This window comes from Papaver somniferum, chromosome 3 (genome assembly GCF_003573695.1).
Source record: "Papaver somniferum cultivar HN1 chromosome 3, ASM357369v1, whole genome shotgun sequence".
NCBI classification, from domain to species: Eukaryota; Viridiplantae; Streptophyta; class Magnoliopsida; order Ranunculales; family Papaveraceae; genus Papaver; species Papaver somniferum.
The window spans coordinates 226,823,783-226,840,753 of NC_039360.1; positions in this window are offsets into that span (position 1 = coordinate 226,823,783).

The window sequence follows — 16,971 nt, forward strand, 5'->3', positions numbered from 1 at the left end:
CAGTACAATTGGCTCCAGAGTTGGAAGAAAACTCTGCAGTTAAGCGTGCTCGGGCGGGAATAATCCAGGAATAGGTGACCATCCGGGAAGTTTCTGCTGGATTACCGCAGCGATGCCCGTTGAAAACCCCACACTACGGATAACCGCAGTGGCTAAGTGGGGACAGTATCAGTGGAGGGACGGGTCATTACAGCAGGTGTTGATGAGGTTGTTATGTTGGTGGAGGAATTGATTGTGACGGGAGATCAGTTGAGCTTTGCTCAATTAACAGTGGTAATGATGTGGTGATTTTTTGGTTGTACTTAGGGGCGTAAATTCGGGAAGGCCAGGCCGCCCGACCCAAACACTAAGACAGGCCATGCTTAATATTTGCGAGCCCGTAAAAAAATTCAGGTCGGGCAGGCCGGGTAAAAGTAGATAATTTGCTACCCAAAGCCCGCTTTTTATACGGGCAGGCCAGGTCGGGCCGGACTCGCCACTATTTTGAAAATATTTTTTTGTTAAAAAATTTTAAATTTTATAATGGATGGTATTAAATTTATTTATTTTTAATACAATATTCTTTTCTTTCTAACATAATTTATCATAAGTGATAGTATTATTTTATATTTAAATTACAATGAAAAATTTCTTATTTTATCCTATAATAAATAATTAACTAGAGTACAATAAACTTTCTAATAAGAAAATATATTATCATTAATGTTTTGAAAAGGTTAATTATATGTAAAAACAGATGTATATTTCATTTTTCTAGATACACAATTGACAATAATAAAAATGGTAACTTTTAAGTCTTTTTAAGAGGATACTAAATGATAGATGGCATAAAGAAGGCTTTCAGGTTGGGCACCAGGACGGGTATCAGGTCGGGCATCATAATTAGTTTCAAAGCCCGAGCCCGCCCAATAAATTAATACAGGCCAGGCGGCCCGCGACGGACCATAACAGGCTTTGGGATACTTCGGGTACAGGCAGGCTCAGGCGGGTACAGGAAGGCCAAGTATTTTTGGGGTGTTTCAGGTATAGGCTATGTATGTAGTGGTGAAGATTTTATCTTAGAACTGTGTTCTGGTGGAGTTGAGATAACAAATTGAGTTGAGGATGAACTGCAAAGGATGGTTGAAAGCTGTGAGGAAACGAAGCAGCAACTTAGGAGAACAGTTGAAATGAAATTTAGTCAAGTTATATGAGTCTGAAATAGGTTAAATTGCTAGAAAAGAGATTGTGGAGTTTAAGTATAATGGAGAATGATGTTTGAATGGAGTTAGCAAATGGATTTAGAGTCAGTCTATTTGTTTAGTTGGAGCCGAGATGCAGTGTGTTAGAACTGGAAGTGCAGGTGAAAATGGTTATGAAATGAGGAAGTGGTCAACATGAACAGTTCTTGCTTGAGACGGAAATGGCATGAAGAAGCTGTGATGTGACCAGAATTTATGCAGTCAGTGGTGGTGATGCTGTTATGACTGCATAATCTGTCATGCAGCTGAGAAAATGTCTGCATAACATGTTATGCAGTCGTGAAAATGGATGCATAACCTGTTATGCATCGGAAAATATGGTTGCATAATGCATCATGCATCAACTGTATCTGTACGCACTAAAATCAACCAAAACAATGGCTACATAACTTGTTATAGATGCATAGTTTGTTATGAAATCGAGAAAATGGTCGCATAATTCGCTATGCGTCTGCTTTTTCTGTTGGATTTAGGCATATACAGCGTTTTAGTGGCTGCATAACCAAAATAATTGATGCATGAACAAAAATATGGTTGCATAACGTGTTATGCATCTTTTGTGGTGTATGCATATTGTGTTACGCATCGTTTTTGTAGGCTGGACAACGAATATGTAGTTAGCTTTCGAAATTTTCCCCTAAAATGATGATCACCTCTGATTTTCTCGTGAAAAACAAAAATTTGATACTGTTGTTTGTACTCGTTGTGTAGCTCTTTTTAAAAGATTTCCAACGATATAAAATTTGTTATTCCAAGGTGCGGTTTTTTAGATATGTTATATCCAAGTTGTGTTGCCAATTATACCCCTGATGATATGCAGACACTTTTTCAAATTTCATATAATTATGGGTGTCATGGGAACAAAAATTAATCTTGGGACATGACAATAAGAATATTTTATTTTTTTTTGCCTGCGCCTAGGTTTCCTTTTTTTTTTTACATATATAAGTGCTACTTAGAGGTAAGTGTGAGGTTCACCTGTATGTAAACCAACAATCTATTGACTATACCCAAGTGTCAATTTCATTATACTTTTTGTCAATATTAACTTAACTAACCAATTAACTAATTAAAGAACAAGAAATATTTTTATTCTCGATGAGTCACTAGGTTTGCTAAAAGAAAATCATCAGTGTAAAAAATAAACAGATAAATAAATTACCAAAATACCTTTTTATATGAAATTACAAAAAAAAAAACTTTTGGTAAAAGACGATAATGCCCTTGCAATTCGGAAGGATATTACACTTACAATGCAAGACTTTATTGACCAGCTTCAACTTCCTAACACCAATACTTCATCTGTTCTTTGATACACAAACCTTTGGCCAATTAACCTAGCTTCATTTCTTTGTTGTAGCAGAGAAACCCTAGATAAAATCCGTCATAGTTTTTTCAATATTCTTCATAACACAAACATGCATTCGGAATAAAGAAAGATAATAACTTGGCAAGTTTGACAAAATACTATTAACCAACAACAATCTTTGACATTTCGAAAGATTTCGCCTTTTCCTAGTTGATAACTTCTAATGAGTTCTTTGAATGATTGTGTCTCAAATTAATATGCTTTCATTTAGGCTTACTACTTACTACTTAATGAAATGCTTAAATAATTTATTGGTAGCTTAGTTAGCATGGTTGCACGAATTCCAAAAAATTGAGAATATAAAGTGCCATTATCTTTTGAGCCAATATCAACAATAGCGTTTTTTCTACTTAACTGGCAAACCAGACACTAATGTTAAAGCAAAAAGAATAGTTTTGAATTAGCTACCTATTCCACAGAGTTATCCAAGAATACCACAAGATCATCCGCAGACTGTGGATGATGGATGACAGTATTTTGGTGCAACTTGGAAACCAGATATAAGTCCAATTGTCGCAGCTCTTTTTAACATCATACAAAGAATTCCATCCACCGTACGACCATATTAAAGAGAAACGGAGAAATGGGATCCCTTTTAGGGTTACCAACGGGTACCCGATTACCCGGAACCGAATCGTATTCGGGTATATCGGGTTCACTTAAGGGTCCTATGATGGAACTCATTAGCAAAATCACTATCCGGCGGGTGGACCATTAGGAACCGATAAGCTTTCAGATCCTAATGGGTATTACCCGTCGGATATCGGGTATCCGAATATTCATATTTTACTTGTTAATTTTACTTAAAATGAAAAGATTTCTTACAGTTTCGTTTAAATTTTTTTCATTTTCCCTTTATTTTCTTATATTTAACCTTAATTAGAACATATATATAGATATAATAATTTTATATGAAAAGTTATTAGAATCAAGCTAACATAACAATTATCAAGATATATTATTAAAAAATATAGTTGAATTTAGCCCAATATATACCCGGACCCGATAGATATTTAAAATTTTTATCGAGTCCGGCTCCGCGTCCATCAATTTAGGAACCGGACCCAGAACCGTTAGGATCCGAAACCGACTAAAATTACAGATTCTGGTTCTGGGTAGTACCCGATATGACCTGTTGGTACCCCTAATCCCCTTTTCTAATCCATTTTCGTGACTTGAACATCGAAGTGAATTCACCTTGCAAAAGAAACACATTACCTAATCCAATCTCTCCATATATGACCAAAACTACAGAAATCAAAATCTTATCAGTATGTCCCCAATTGATATTATTTAAGGCCTTCTCGAAATCCACTTTGCAAAAGATATAAGCTTTATCTTTCCTCTTTCTCGAATCAATAAGTTCAGAAACAATCAATAAGTTCAGAAACAATTAATATGCCATAACTGATCTTTCTATCATGGATAAATGTACCTTGAGATTATGAAATTATGGAAGAAAGGACAAACTTCAATATATCAGCTAACAAGTTAGAAATTTCTTGTAAACCCCTCGCATCAAACTTATAGGCCTGAAATTATGAAGATTTATATTTTCTTTCAAAATCAATTTTGGATTAATACAATCGAGTCTCCATTTGTGAAAGAAAGTAGTATAGAATTCCTTAACCATAGCCATAAAGTATGGCTCGATTACATCCCAAGTATGTTTATAGAATTCCACGGTAAAACCGTCCGGACCCGTGACTTTATTTCTCCCACGCCAAATGACATTCTTCTTCTGTAAAAGTTCTCTCTCAAGAGAAATTATTTCTTCAATCGAAATAAAAGGCAAGTTAATATCATGAAATTTAGGTCTAGAAATATGGTGCTCGGTAAAAAGATAAGTATCAAAATTATTTATCTCCTTCGCTATTCTATTTTTGTAATAAGTAAGATCACCATCTATGTTAAGACAATTAATGTTTTGACCTTATATTTGAAGGACGCTATTTGATGCAAATACTTGGTGATTCTTTTACTATCCTTAAACCTGCACTGCTATTTAGTTATTTGTCCCCATTTCCTAGCCAAATCTAGAGTTATGAAAGCCTGCTTAATTTTGGCATTTTCTCGAGCCAAAACATGTAGGAAACCTCTTCGGAGCTATCAAGCACATCTATTTCCTCTTCTAAAGAAGCAATTTGAGTTTATAAATTACCTAGTGATTTTTTCCAACTTTGATGAAAGAAAGCTTGTATCTTCTTAGCAAAAAATACCCAGGCTTTCCAAAAAAAATGTTAAGTTAGCCCACCACAGTTTAAAATTTTCAATAAAATAAGGATGAAACAAGAGATAATTATCCATCCTAAAGGGAGAAACAAACTTATCTCCAGAATTGCAATTAATCAGCACGGGAGCATGATCATAAATAAGTATCTTTAGTCTCATTTAAATAATAGTCTGACAATGAGCTACGTACCCAATCATCAGAGAAAAAAAATCTATCAAGCCTAACTAAAACGGGAGGTTGTTGGCTATTAATCCAAGTAAAGCGACAACCATTCATATGAACATAATTCAAAGCATTTACTTATAAAATTTTGAATTATCCTGGTAGCGATTCAACCTCCAGATAAATTTCTTCTAGACTGAAAAAGTATGGCATTAAAATCCCCTCTAACGACCCAAGGTTCGTCAAGTTGATGTACATAATTCAATTTACTCTAAAACTTCCCGTAATAACCTATATTGGAAGCGACATAAGCAGAGGTGAGTGCCCGTAAAATATTTGGAAAGATCTCGACGAGATCTACACAATGAGTACCTATTATAGAATGTCAGAACCTTAATTTTATTTTGTTGTAATGATAGTTCATATCAAAGAATGAACATTATGTTAGAACATGGTAGTTCATTCTAGTTATAGCAGTTCATCATTTCGTAGATTGAACTCGTATATGATAGTTAGTTCTAGCAATTTATTTTGTAAAATGAACTCGTAATAGTAGTTCGTTTTGGAGAATGAAGTCGTTGTGGTAGTTCATATTGTAGAATGAACTCGTGATAGCTGTTTTAATTGTAGGATAAACTCATAATGGTAGTTCATATTCTAGGGATGATAACTCATTTTGTAAAATGAAATTGTAATGATATATAAGTATGGTCGTTCATATTGTTAAATGAACTTGTAATATATGTCCATTATGGTCGTTCATATTGTATAATGAAGTCATATATGGTTATCCATATTGTAGAATGAACTCATGATAGGTGTCTGTGATGTATAATGAACTCCTAATGGTATTTCATATGGTAAAATGAATTCGTATATTAGTTCGTTTATTAGAATGAATTCGTATATTAGTTCATCCTAAGAGTTCATTTTGTAGAATGAACTCATATGCTAGTTTATTCAAAGTAGTTCACTTTTTACTTTTTAGAATGAACAAGCTAGCTAGATAGCATGGTAGTTCATTCAAGTAGTTAGAATGAACTCGTACGCATTGTAGTTCATGTTGTATCTAAAGGATAAGGTGGTACTAGTTAGATAGGTCTAGTCGAGATCTTTCCAAATAAATAAAGTTTATTATTTTTTGACATGTGATTCAAAATATATTTAAGATTTAAATTATTTATTTTTATGAAGAAGAAGAATTTTTTTTATTTCTACCACTATTTAGAAAATGATGACGTCATTCCACGTGGCCAACGTTCACCTTTAGGAGAAAAAAATAATATATGGACCAAACCAAAAATATAAACGTTAGAGAAATTGACCAAGTCAACAAGACCAAACAATCACATTTTTTCTAAATGGAAATGATATGAAACACTCTGATTTCTTTGTCCAGAAGGTTCTTGGTGCGAACCTAAATGGAAATGATATGAAAAGTATTTCCCGAAACCTATCATTAAAGGCGCGATGACAATATACAAGTTAAGGAACAAACTTAAAATTATATCAGCCTCAACCCGAGTTGTCAATCGATTAACATTATATCAGCAACACCCGGGTGAATTGCTTAACAGTAGGTAACAAGCTTAAAATTATTTAGGACTATAATAAAACTATAATTAAAGAAGATATGGGCATGTTGGTACATTGTAATTACACTATTTCATAAACTTTAGGAAGAACACCCAAATATTTAAAAACTATCTTTCTAATTTGTGGGTATTTAAATAGTCTCAAGTGTTACTCTTCTTTTACATCCATATATTTTTTTGCGAGGGTTATTGACCTAATCTAGTGGTATTTTATATTTGCTACTTCATTTTACTTAATTCTTGCATAATTATTTTTTGATCAATATCTACTTTTTATCTTGGTCAGAGGACATATATTAATTAGGTGATAAGAATATATTTTGAACGAAAGAGTTTTTCATGCAAATCATGGATCATTATGCAAAGAAATTTTTATGTTTAAGTATAACATATGGATTTCTTTACGACCGTAAGATATATTCACTAGTGGAAATTGGATTTTTTACCACTTCTTAGGATTCACGAAAACCACTATTGCCAGGCTGACATAACTATAGGTGCTGGGAGTCACAGTCGTTTTATTAAAACTTATCTCTGACACAATAGTTTCTTTAGGGGATATTTTTGTAAACATACAGAGCTACCTAATAGTTTCTACATAGAGTTGAAAAACGTCTGTGAGAGAAAGAAAATTCTATAATCCTCTCTCTATCTCTATCTCGGTCTGCACTCCTTCGGCTTCCTTCACTTCTCGCTCACCACCTATCTCTCACACCTTAATAACTCTCTATGTTTACTCGATTTTTTTCTCAAACATAACAATTATTCGCCTGTGAATTAGGTTTTTCTTTCACTTCTTCTTCAAAGAGATCCATCACAAATGAAATTCTTAAACCTACAGTTTTGAGATTTCTCTTAACCGAATCAGTATGAAGAAATCTAAGGTATCTAGGGTTCTTAAAGAGATCTCTGGGAAAGACTTACATATGGGTTTTATTTAATTTCTGTTTTTGATTCTCAGATTTGGGTTTTAGGGTTTCTACGCTGATAAGTTGATATTTTTTCAGTTTTGTTGGTGCAGAAAAAGGGTTTTGAATCAACGGCTTACTTCATGAGAAACAACTTCTAATCTATATAAACATTATATCTTCCCCCGATTTCAATTTGTCAAATTATGGATTTTAATTTTAACATGTTTTTCTTATCTGGAGTTCAAATTCGTAGATTTAGGCATTTTTATCGATTTCAATTGTTTATGTAGTTAGTAGATATTCAATTTTTCTATTGGTTTTCAGTTTTTCTCCTTTTTTTTTTTCAGTAATGAGTTTTCTTGAATGGATGAAGTTGTGCTATTGAATGGAGATTTCCTACCATTTTATTTGTATGTTGTTGTTGTTGTCGTGGTGGTGCTTCTTATTAGGTGGTTTTGGGTATATGGTTTTGGCCGGTGGTGGTAAATGTTCAGAGGTCTGTTTGATGATGTGCTCTCTCTTTTTCTCAGCTCATTAGGAATGATTGGAGTGACTGGAGTAGACTGTTTAATTCTGTTAGCGCTTCTACTTTAGTTAACAGGATTGATAGAAATGGGAGATGGAGATGCTGCTTTTAAATTCAAAACTACGTATTCTAGTGTGGTACTAATCATGAGTAATTTAGGTAATTGTGATGGAGTTAGATGATGCTATGATACAACACTAGACCCTGAACAAGAAAAAGCTAGAGAATTGCTGGAAGCTGCGATATGGGCTCAAAGAAAAAGAGTTACAAACCTACAAGCAGTGTAAGGGAAGTTAGTCTCTTTTCCGGAATGTATTTCTCACTACATTACTTTATGTTGCTGGATTTTTATCAGCCTGCTGACTTGTTGGATTGTTCTTCTAGGTAACGACAACCACCTGTGGGGACGATCGGTTTCTTGCATCAGTGAATATAAGGTCGGATTACCTTCTTTTTTTTCTTTTACATTTAGTTTGTTACTTGTGAGGTATCGCCTAACATGAAACTGTTTTGGATGCGGAGGTAGTGATGTGTGATCTTGGACTAAGTTCATAGCTGAAGTTGGCATGCAATTCTGCACTAATGAAAGTTATAGGGTGAGTGTAGACTCTACTAGCCATGTTTCTAAAGATTGTTCTGCTGATTTATCTAGATATTTGGTGTCTGGCTAATGGTGCGTTACAATTGATGTAACTATCTGAAGTTGTTTAAATCACTGCGTCCTACCTCTGAAGCAAGTCTGTTTCACTTGTAGTTACGTAAAGTAATTGTACCATATTGGTGTTTCTTACTATAGTAAACTGTATCACAGCTGATTGAATAATCTTATTTGCTTTAGATTACGAGAATCAATCTTATATGCACTCCAAAGGTTTTTTGTATCGGAACATCAAAATTGATATATGCGTCCTGGAAAGGAATCCAATCAAGTACTGAACTTCTTTCCTTGGTATCATATTTGATTTCTATGGAGTTGAAGTTTTCTGTATTTCCTCATTTTACATAATGTTAGATGTTTGCTTCACATAAATAATAATGTTTTCTTTATGTTTGTACTGCAGGCCTATATCATTGATTTTGGACTGGATAAAATATCGTGAGTCTACTACTAACCGCCATATTCCTTATAGGTATGCATTTTTCACTTGCTGCGATTTGGTGTGAAATGTAATTAAGTGATCCTCCTTTGCAATTTGATGTGAAATGTAATTAAGTGATCCTCCTTTAGACTTTAGTGTTAGCCGACCTTAAGAGGTTGATTGACGTCTGTTAACATATTTAATTAATGCAGATGCAATGTAGCCGTAAAATGTGTAACAATTAATCCCAGTGGAAGGCTCAATGTAATTAACTCATTTATGCTAGGTTACATGAGTGCCATCGTGGAGAAAAATCCTATTTCTGCACCTCAACAAGATAGTGGAAAATGTTGAAAGTAACATGCTGCTGTTGAGTGGTAATGTTAAAGTTTAATATCTTTTTGATGGAAAGTTAGTAAAATAGTTTTCTTAAGAATTACTTTCAGGACACGACATCATTTCTGAAATGCTACGCAGTATCTCAAGTGTGGAGTGTGTTAAGCAATTCCATTTATTGGATGTGCATTTAAAGGAGTATTCTTTCTTTAAATTTGATGTATGCTACTGATACGAATGTTGAGATGCTTGATTTACAGGGCACTGGGTTCAAGATGACAAAAAAGATATTTCTCCCCATGTCCGAGTGAAAACTTTGCTGCATCACAACTTCTATGAGTGACGACAAATGGATCTTTTTGGTTGTGCTCTGCCTCAAGTTGATGTGTTGGATATGCGCCACTTCGACACAATTATCATAGGTTGGATTACATTCTTTCTTGTTATAGCTTGAGTTCGTTTTTTAATTAGGTTTTCAACTGGTATGTGTGGCTTCAGGATTTATGATATCAGTCTGTGCTTCCTTGTTGTGCAGACTTAGCCTGTCCGTACTCCAAGACAAACTTGCCACTGGGCAGGTGACGAGTTGTATCATTTTTTGCAGAGTCTCTCTCAATGAATCATGTCATGACCGGTCTACATGTAGTGTGTTCTCGATCTTCTTCTGCCCTCAGTTCTTGCAGGTACTTGTATCGTTTCTGAAGCATTTGGTTGTGGAATAACGGTCATTAGTCAAGCTCTTTCTAAGGTTGGGTTGTTGTTTACGATTGATTTAGGTGTTGTAGATGTTGGAAAATCTTATCTGCACTTGCTCGTTTGTTACTAATTTGTAAGTATTCTTCAACCTTCTCTATTTCTATGTTCTAGTTAGTATTGTTGGTGTACTGAGTTTATCTTTGAAGGAGTTGTAAGCACTGTCAAAGACTAATGCAGCTTGTTATTATGTTGGTTGGGTACTCGTGTTTCGTATTGTAGGAGTTGCTGGATACACTTGCTGGATCCTCTTTGCTGGGAAGGATGATGACAAGTAAAGCATGTCTTCATGGAAGACATTGTGACCTACTAACTCACTTACTTGAATTCCCTAGATATGGTGCGTAACCTACGAATCCTTTAGTTTTGTATCCCTTAAGAGACACATTTTCAGTGAATATATAGTTAAGGATGAGGATCCGTGAGTGATTCATTACTTGAATTTATGATAGCAGGTGTATGTGAATGATCAGTTCTTGATCTGGGATCCCGAACATCAGATTATGACAGGATAGTATCATTCCGAGTATACCATTCCTTGTTCATGCACAATACGTAAGTGAAGTTTCCCTGCTCTTATTTTGTCTGGTGACAGTTTCTGCACCAATTTGATTAGATTTAGAATTCTGCACAATTTATAATGCTGGACAGTTCCCATATATAATCATTACACCTATTACATGACTTCTTCGAATAGCATAGACCTTAACCTTGCTAGGAGAGATATGGTCATCCTTGATGCTCATTGTTGTTGTTATTATTGTTGTATAGAATACTTGAGCATGCAGCCTACCGTTATGTATTTTTTATTTTTTCCATTGTTGATTAGTGATACTGTGGCCATATATGTGCAAATATGCTTTGCTTGAAGTATCCTTTATATTGGAGCCCTTTTGTCATACTTCAAGTGGAAGCTTACTTCTTCACTAAAGAGGATGAAGTTGTTGCTGGAAGTGCTCTTGCAGACATGATACTCAAAGAAACCAATCTATACTAGTGTTGCTGGAAGTGCTCTTGTACAATTGAAATTAATGAGTATATTTTCAAAGTTTTAATATGTTGATCTGGGGTAATATTTAGATGTTGAGGTTGTAAACTGAATCCACCGTTTAATATAAATGTTAACTTTGTTTCCATACATATTAATTTTAGCTTAAATTTTGATCTCAGTGCCGAATCAAATTTAAATTCAGCTGAATGAGCTGAATGATTCTGCCGAATCAAATCAAATTTTTTTTTTTGTAAAATTATGAATATAAACCACTGTGTCTATCAGAGTCTTGTCAATACAATGAATATACTGATGAAAGAAGTAGTTTTTTTTAAAGAAATCAACCTTTGCCAGACACAGTCGTTTTAGAAAAAACCACTTCTATATTCCAATTGATAAACACAGTCGTTTTTAAAGATATTACATCTTGTCTTGACAGTGGTTTAACTTCCATTTTCCACTAGTGATTAGTTAGTGGCCTGTTTGGATACCAGAAACAGAAGTCAGATGCAAAACATTTTTGCTTCACAAAAAGTTAACTTTTTATCTCTATAAGTCATTCTAAAATTGTGCATCCAAATTAACTTCTGACTTTTTTTTTCCACAAACCAAAAAGCAAAATAGGATAAAGTGTTTTCGAAAACAAGATATAAGTGTTTTTGAAAATAAAATAAGTTTAAAAACTGTTATTATGAAGTAACTCAAATTGCGATTGCTAAAGGAGTATCCGTCAAAATTACTTTGTTTTATGCGGATTGGTACCGACCCTAGCGTACCCGCATTTAGCAATCATGCTTAGATTTTGAAAGCTATTATTGGGGAGTCACGTTCCAATAGAGGGGCGTCACCAAATAAGACAAAAAATGATCACCCATGAGTAATTTCAAAAACCTTATCTAGAATAATTTTATAATGACTAAACAACCCTTATGTGATTAGTGCTAATAATCTAATAAACTAATAATTCGATTGATAAGATTTTTTATATGATTAGTGATAAAAAATCATACTAAGTGATTTTGGTGGGAAGAAAAAGTTGAAAAAAATGAGAAACTTTGGAGATTTTTGTCTAACTAAAACCCTAGATTTTAAATCACTCAACCAATGTTCTTTTTATTTCTCAAAATTGATGAAAGTAAGTAAAAAAAATTGAATTTTTTAGCTTTTCAGAGATGTTTACGGTTGGGTGTTTCCTTCGTAGCAAACCGTAAGACAAATTTACAGTTAGGTGATGATGAACTTCTAACCGTAACTAGGTAAACTTAGGAAAACCCAATTTTAAACCAGTTACGGCTGGGTTTTTTTCTGTCGAACCCAATTGTAAAATAGTTACGGCTGGGTTTTTATGATCGAACCAAACTGTAATTCAGTTACGGCTAGGTTTTTTTTGGTCGAACCCAACTGTAAAACAGTTACAGTTGGGTTTTTTTGAGGAAAACCCAACCGTAACTGGTTCTGAAACCTAACTTTTTCTACTGTTTCAATCAATCTAACCATTTCAGATGCAATTGTTTTGTTGATTACCATCACTTCTATCAATATATTTCTTCCGCACCTTTATTAGAAAATTCAATCGACGATTATAGATTTTTCGAACCGTCGACTGATCGAAGATGGTGAAATGATTTTGATTGAAAAAAAGAAGGGAATATTTATGGTTGATGAATGAGAGGAAGTTAAGAAGAAGAAGAAGAAGAAGAAGAGCAGATCTTTGAATGAGAATTAGGTTTTGATTTTAGTTTAAGTTTTTACGTTTTGATTTTAGTTGAAGGTTATTTTAGACATTTGGTATTGAATCAAGAATACCCCATAACCAATTTTTTGGTCACTAGAAATCCAAGTGAAGCCCTATATTGAATGTGACGCCCTAAGGCCGGTTCCTATGAGGGTTGGCTAAACCCTCCATTTGCCATGCCAGCTGGCCTGACAAACTGGCCACGCCACTATGGGGAAAAACTTAAGCGAACGAGACTCCACCGAGAGGTTGAGACTAGACCGAGAGGTTAAGACTAGACCGACAGGTCTTATGAAAACCGCTAGCGGTCTACATAAAACCGGTCGGTCTAGTCATCGTCGGTTATTAAATAGTGAAATAACGACCATTTCCCACCACGTCTCCCTATAAATTCACCCCATTCAATTCAATTTAATAACACCTCATTTTCTCATTAACTCTGTCATCTTACTCTTTTGTACCTTTAATCATCTGTTTAATTTTTATTTTCAACTCAATGGATTCTTCTGACGAAAAAGTGCGTATTCATATGGATCGATTTGAAGAACAACAACGAATATTCGTTCAGGCGTTGAAACAAATTGATGATGAGTTAGATGAAGATAAAGATCTAACCAACAACTTGTTGCAGCTATATTCATCGGGGCAAATACCTAGAGATCCAGAGCCAAAAGAAGTGTTCACAAGAAGATATACGTAGCGGGATCAGGATGAATGGCACGAGAAGCTGATGCACGATTATTTTCTTCTCGACTGTATGCTCTCTGATGAAAATTTTCAAGGCCGATTCCGCATGCCCCGACATTTGGTGCTCAACATTATTGGTGAGCTTTGTCAGGTAGAACCTCAATTTAATTATCAGTATGATGCACTAAATATTAGGGGTCATAACCCAGAACAAAAGGTTACTCCGGCCTTAAGGATTCTAGGATATGGCAGACCTCCAGATTTCAATGATGAGTACCTTCGCATTGGCAAAACAACCGCATACAAGTATCTTTCGTTGTTTTGCGAAACAATGATTAATCATTTTGGTCCAACCTATTTACGAAAACCAACTGACGCAGATGTTAGAGAAATATTAAACCAAAATCAGGAAGGGGGATATCTCGGAATGCTGGGTAGTCTTGACTGCATGCATTGGGTACGGACCGGATGCCCTACCTATTGGTCCGATTAGTATAAGGGTCACTACGCAAAACGAACGGTTATCCTTGAGGATGCTGCTTCATATGATTGTTGGATATGGCACGTTTTTTTTGGTCTCCTGGGATCTCAAAACGAAATAAATGTTTTACATAAATCGCCTTTATTTGAAGATTTAAAGTATGAAATTTCTCCTTGGGTAAATTTCAGTATCAACGGGAATCAATACACTCATGGTTATTATCTTGCAGATGGAATTTATCCAAAATGGTCAACTTTAGTTCAATGTTACCGTCATCCACCTTCCGGTGAAATGGGTCGTTCATACTCATATTTCAATAGTAGACAAATGGACCTGAGAAAGGATGTGAAACGTGCTTTTGGAATTCTGAAGCGGAAGTTCGCAATCATTTGTGAGCCTTGTCGTGGTTTAAGTGCTCTTGAAATGCATAAGAATATGCTGTCTTGTATCATTATGCATAACATGGTAATCCAGGAAACTCGTCCTAATAAGAATTTGACTAACCATCAAGACGAAGACTTAAGGCCTGAGATTATACCAGCAAGAGGATTACCTGCAAGGAACTATGCGCAAATGACCAGCCATATTGAGAACAGAACTCTGTATAACAGGTTAAGGGAAGATCTCAGAGCGAATATGTGGGCTGAGTTTGTAAGAGATGGAGGACGAATTTAGTAGTGTTGTTTCATTTGTTATTTTATAATATTTTTTTTTTGGAAATTTTTTAATTGTTTAAGTTTCATTTGTTATTCCATACTTTTTTTTGAAGCTATTTAAGTCTTATTTTTTTAACGGTCATTTAAAGTAGCGGTCTAGACTCAATCGCTAGCGGTCTAGACTCAACCGCCAGCATTCCTTATAAATATACCTTCGCTTCATCCATTTCAAAATCACACCTTCACCTCGCTTCATCCATTTCAAAATCACACCTTCACTTCTCTACAAAAATATTTTTCTGGTTAATTTATGGATGATCCCAGATTCACTGAAGATGAAGATTTATCTCTTTGTAGAAACTATGTAATATACTACCCGAAGAGAGGTGAAGAACGACGGATGTACGGTTTACCTAGTATGAGTTATTTGGGTAAAATTCATGATGCCTTCTTCACTGAGACAGGTAATCCTCATAACCGGGATCATGCTGCTTTGTTTTGCGATTCATAGATATCCAAAAATAGCTTGTGGATTTTATATCTATGAAAAGGATTGTCAGTCGATATCGTCTTAGAGGTGAGACCAATGCTGAATTGGGGATACGAACTCGAGACGAGTGGCGAATATGGAAACGAGAAGATTTTTAATACGAAGCGCATTACCAAATTCTTAAGGAGTTTCTAATAACTCATATGGGATGTTAGGCTTAATATTAGTTTTCATGGATGTTGTCAAGTTTAAGGTTTAATTTAATAAAAAAACTAGTTCAAGTTTTAATGTAATGAAAAAACTAGAACAATTTCATTCACCATAAGTTTTAACTACTACATCTTTTTTTTTGCTTAACAATATATTTTATTAATAACAAAAGGAGTTACAGAAAATTAGCCAAAGCCAATGTTCAAAAACATAACCAAAATAACAAAAATTACAACTTTTTCATGTTACTAAAGAAAGACTCTAGCTGAATCTATAGTAAGGCTGATCTTCAGTTTCAATTCTCTGTAAGAACGAAGGTTTGTGTGCATAATAAATAGTTTCTCCCCTTGACAAAGATGCTCTCTTTTTTAACATTAATTAACATTAAAGCTGATACATTAATTAATTAAGTGACATTATTTCATCGTGGTCTTCATCTTCCTCATATTCAGCTTGAACTCCAAATTGTTTTTCCAAATTTCTCTTGTTTCGTTTTTCTTCCAACTCCTCTGCCAACCTGTGCATCTCCATCTCCCATACCATATATTGTTTGGGATTCGTTGTTGTGGTGTTTGCATTTAGAATCTTATTCTTCTCATAGTCTGAAACAAATTTCTCTTGAGTTTGTCGATGTTTTTCGTCTCCCTAGTTAAGAACTGCCGGTCTACAGCTCTTTGCTTTTCGGAAATCTTCTGATTCTCTATCAAAGTATCCAAAACACCTTCACTTGGTTCTCCTTCTTGGGCAGCTTTTCTCGCCGCTCTTGCAGCGTTTCTTCCTAATAATTTTCTCTTAATCGCAGCATTGACATTCAAGTTAGAGTTGTTTTTTGTTGTGGTTTCTGGTGAAGAAAATGGATTCTCCGAAGGGGGATGAGATGATTGAGATGGTTGTGAAGCTGGCGTTGAAGGTGAAGAAGTGTATGGTGAACTTGCAGGTACATTCTGCATGTTTGCTAACACTTCTGGATTTTATTTAGGTAACACTTTCAAAATATGATAACAACTTTCATATGCAAAAATTTTCCCATGTTTATGGTGTCAATCAGTTCGACACTTTCGTTCGACATCAACATCGACAAGACCGCTCGCTCGAGTACGAGCAGCTTGCATTACAGCAGCGACATATAAGGCAACTTGGGCGTTGATTATAACGAAGCGACCGTACAATCCATTTGCATCACGATCGTTGATGTTCATAGTTTCATCATGAAATTTAGCAAATATGTTATCCCACAACTTAGTAGATTCTTGATGGGAACCATCGACACTATCTTGTGTATAGAACACATAGTTTCTGCAAATGCTTTCATCTTCGGCTACGGTAAATTTTGCACCCCTAATCTTCTTAGTTTTATTAGATTGAGACATATTAAAAAAATTATACAATACGAGTGAATGAAAGAGTTGGATGATGAAATTTGTTTTAGATTAACAAATGTGAAGAATAGAAAAGAGAAGGTGTGAGTTAAAATGGTAGAGGAATGTGGTATTTATAGGGGAGATTTATGGCCGTT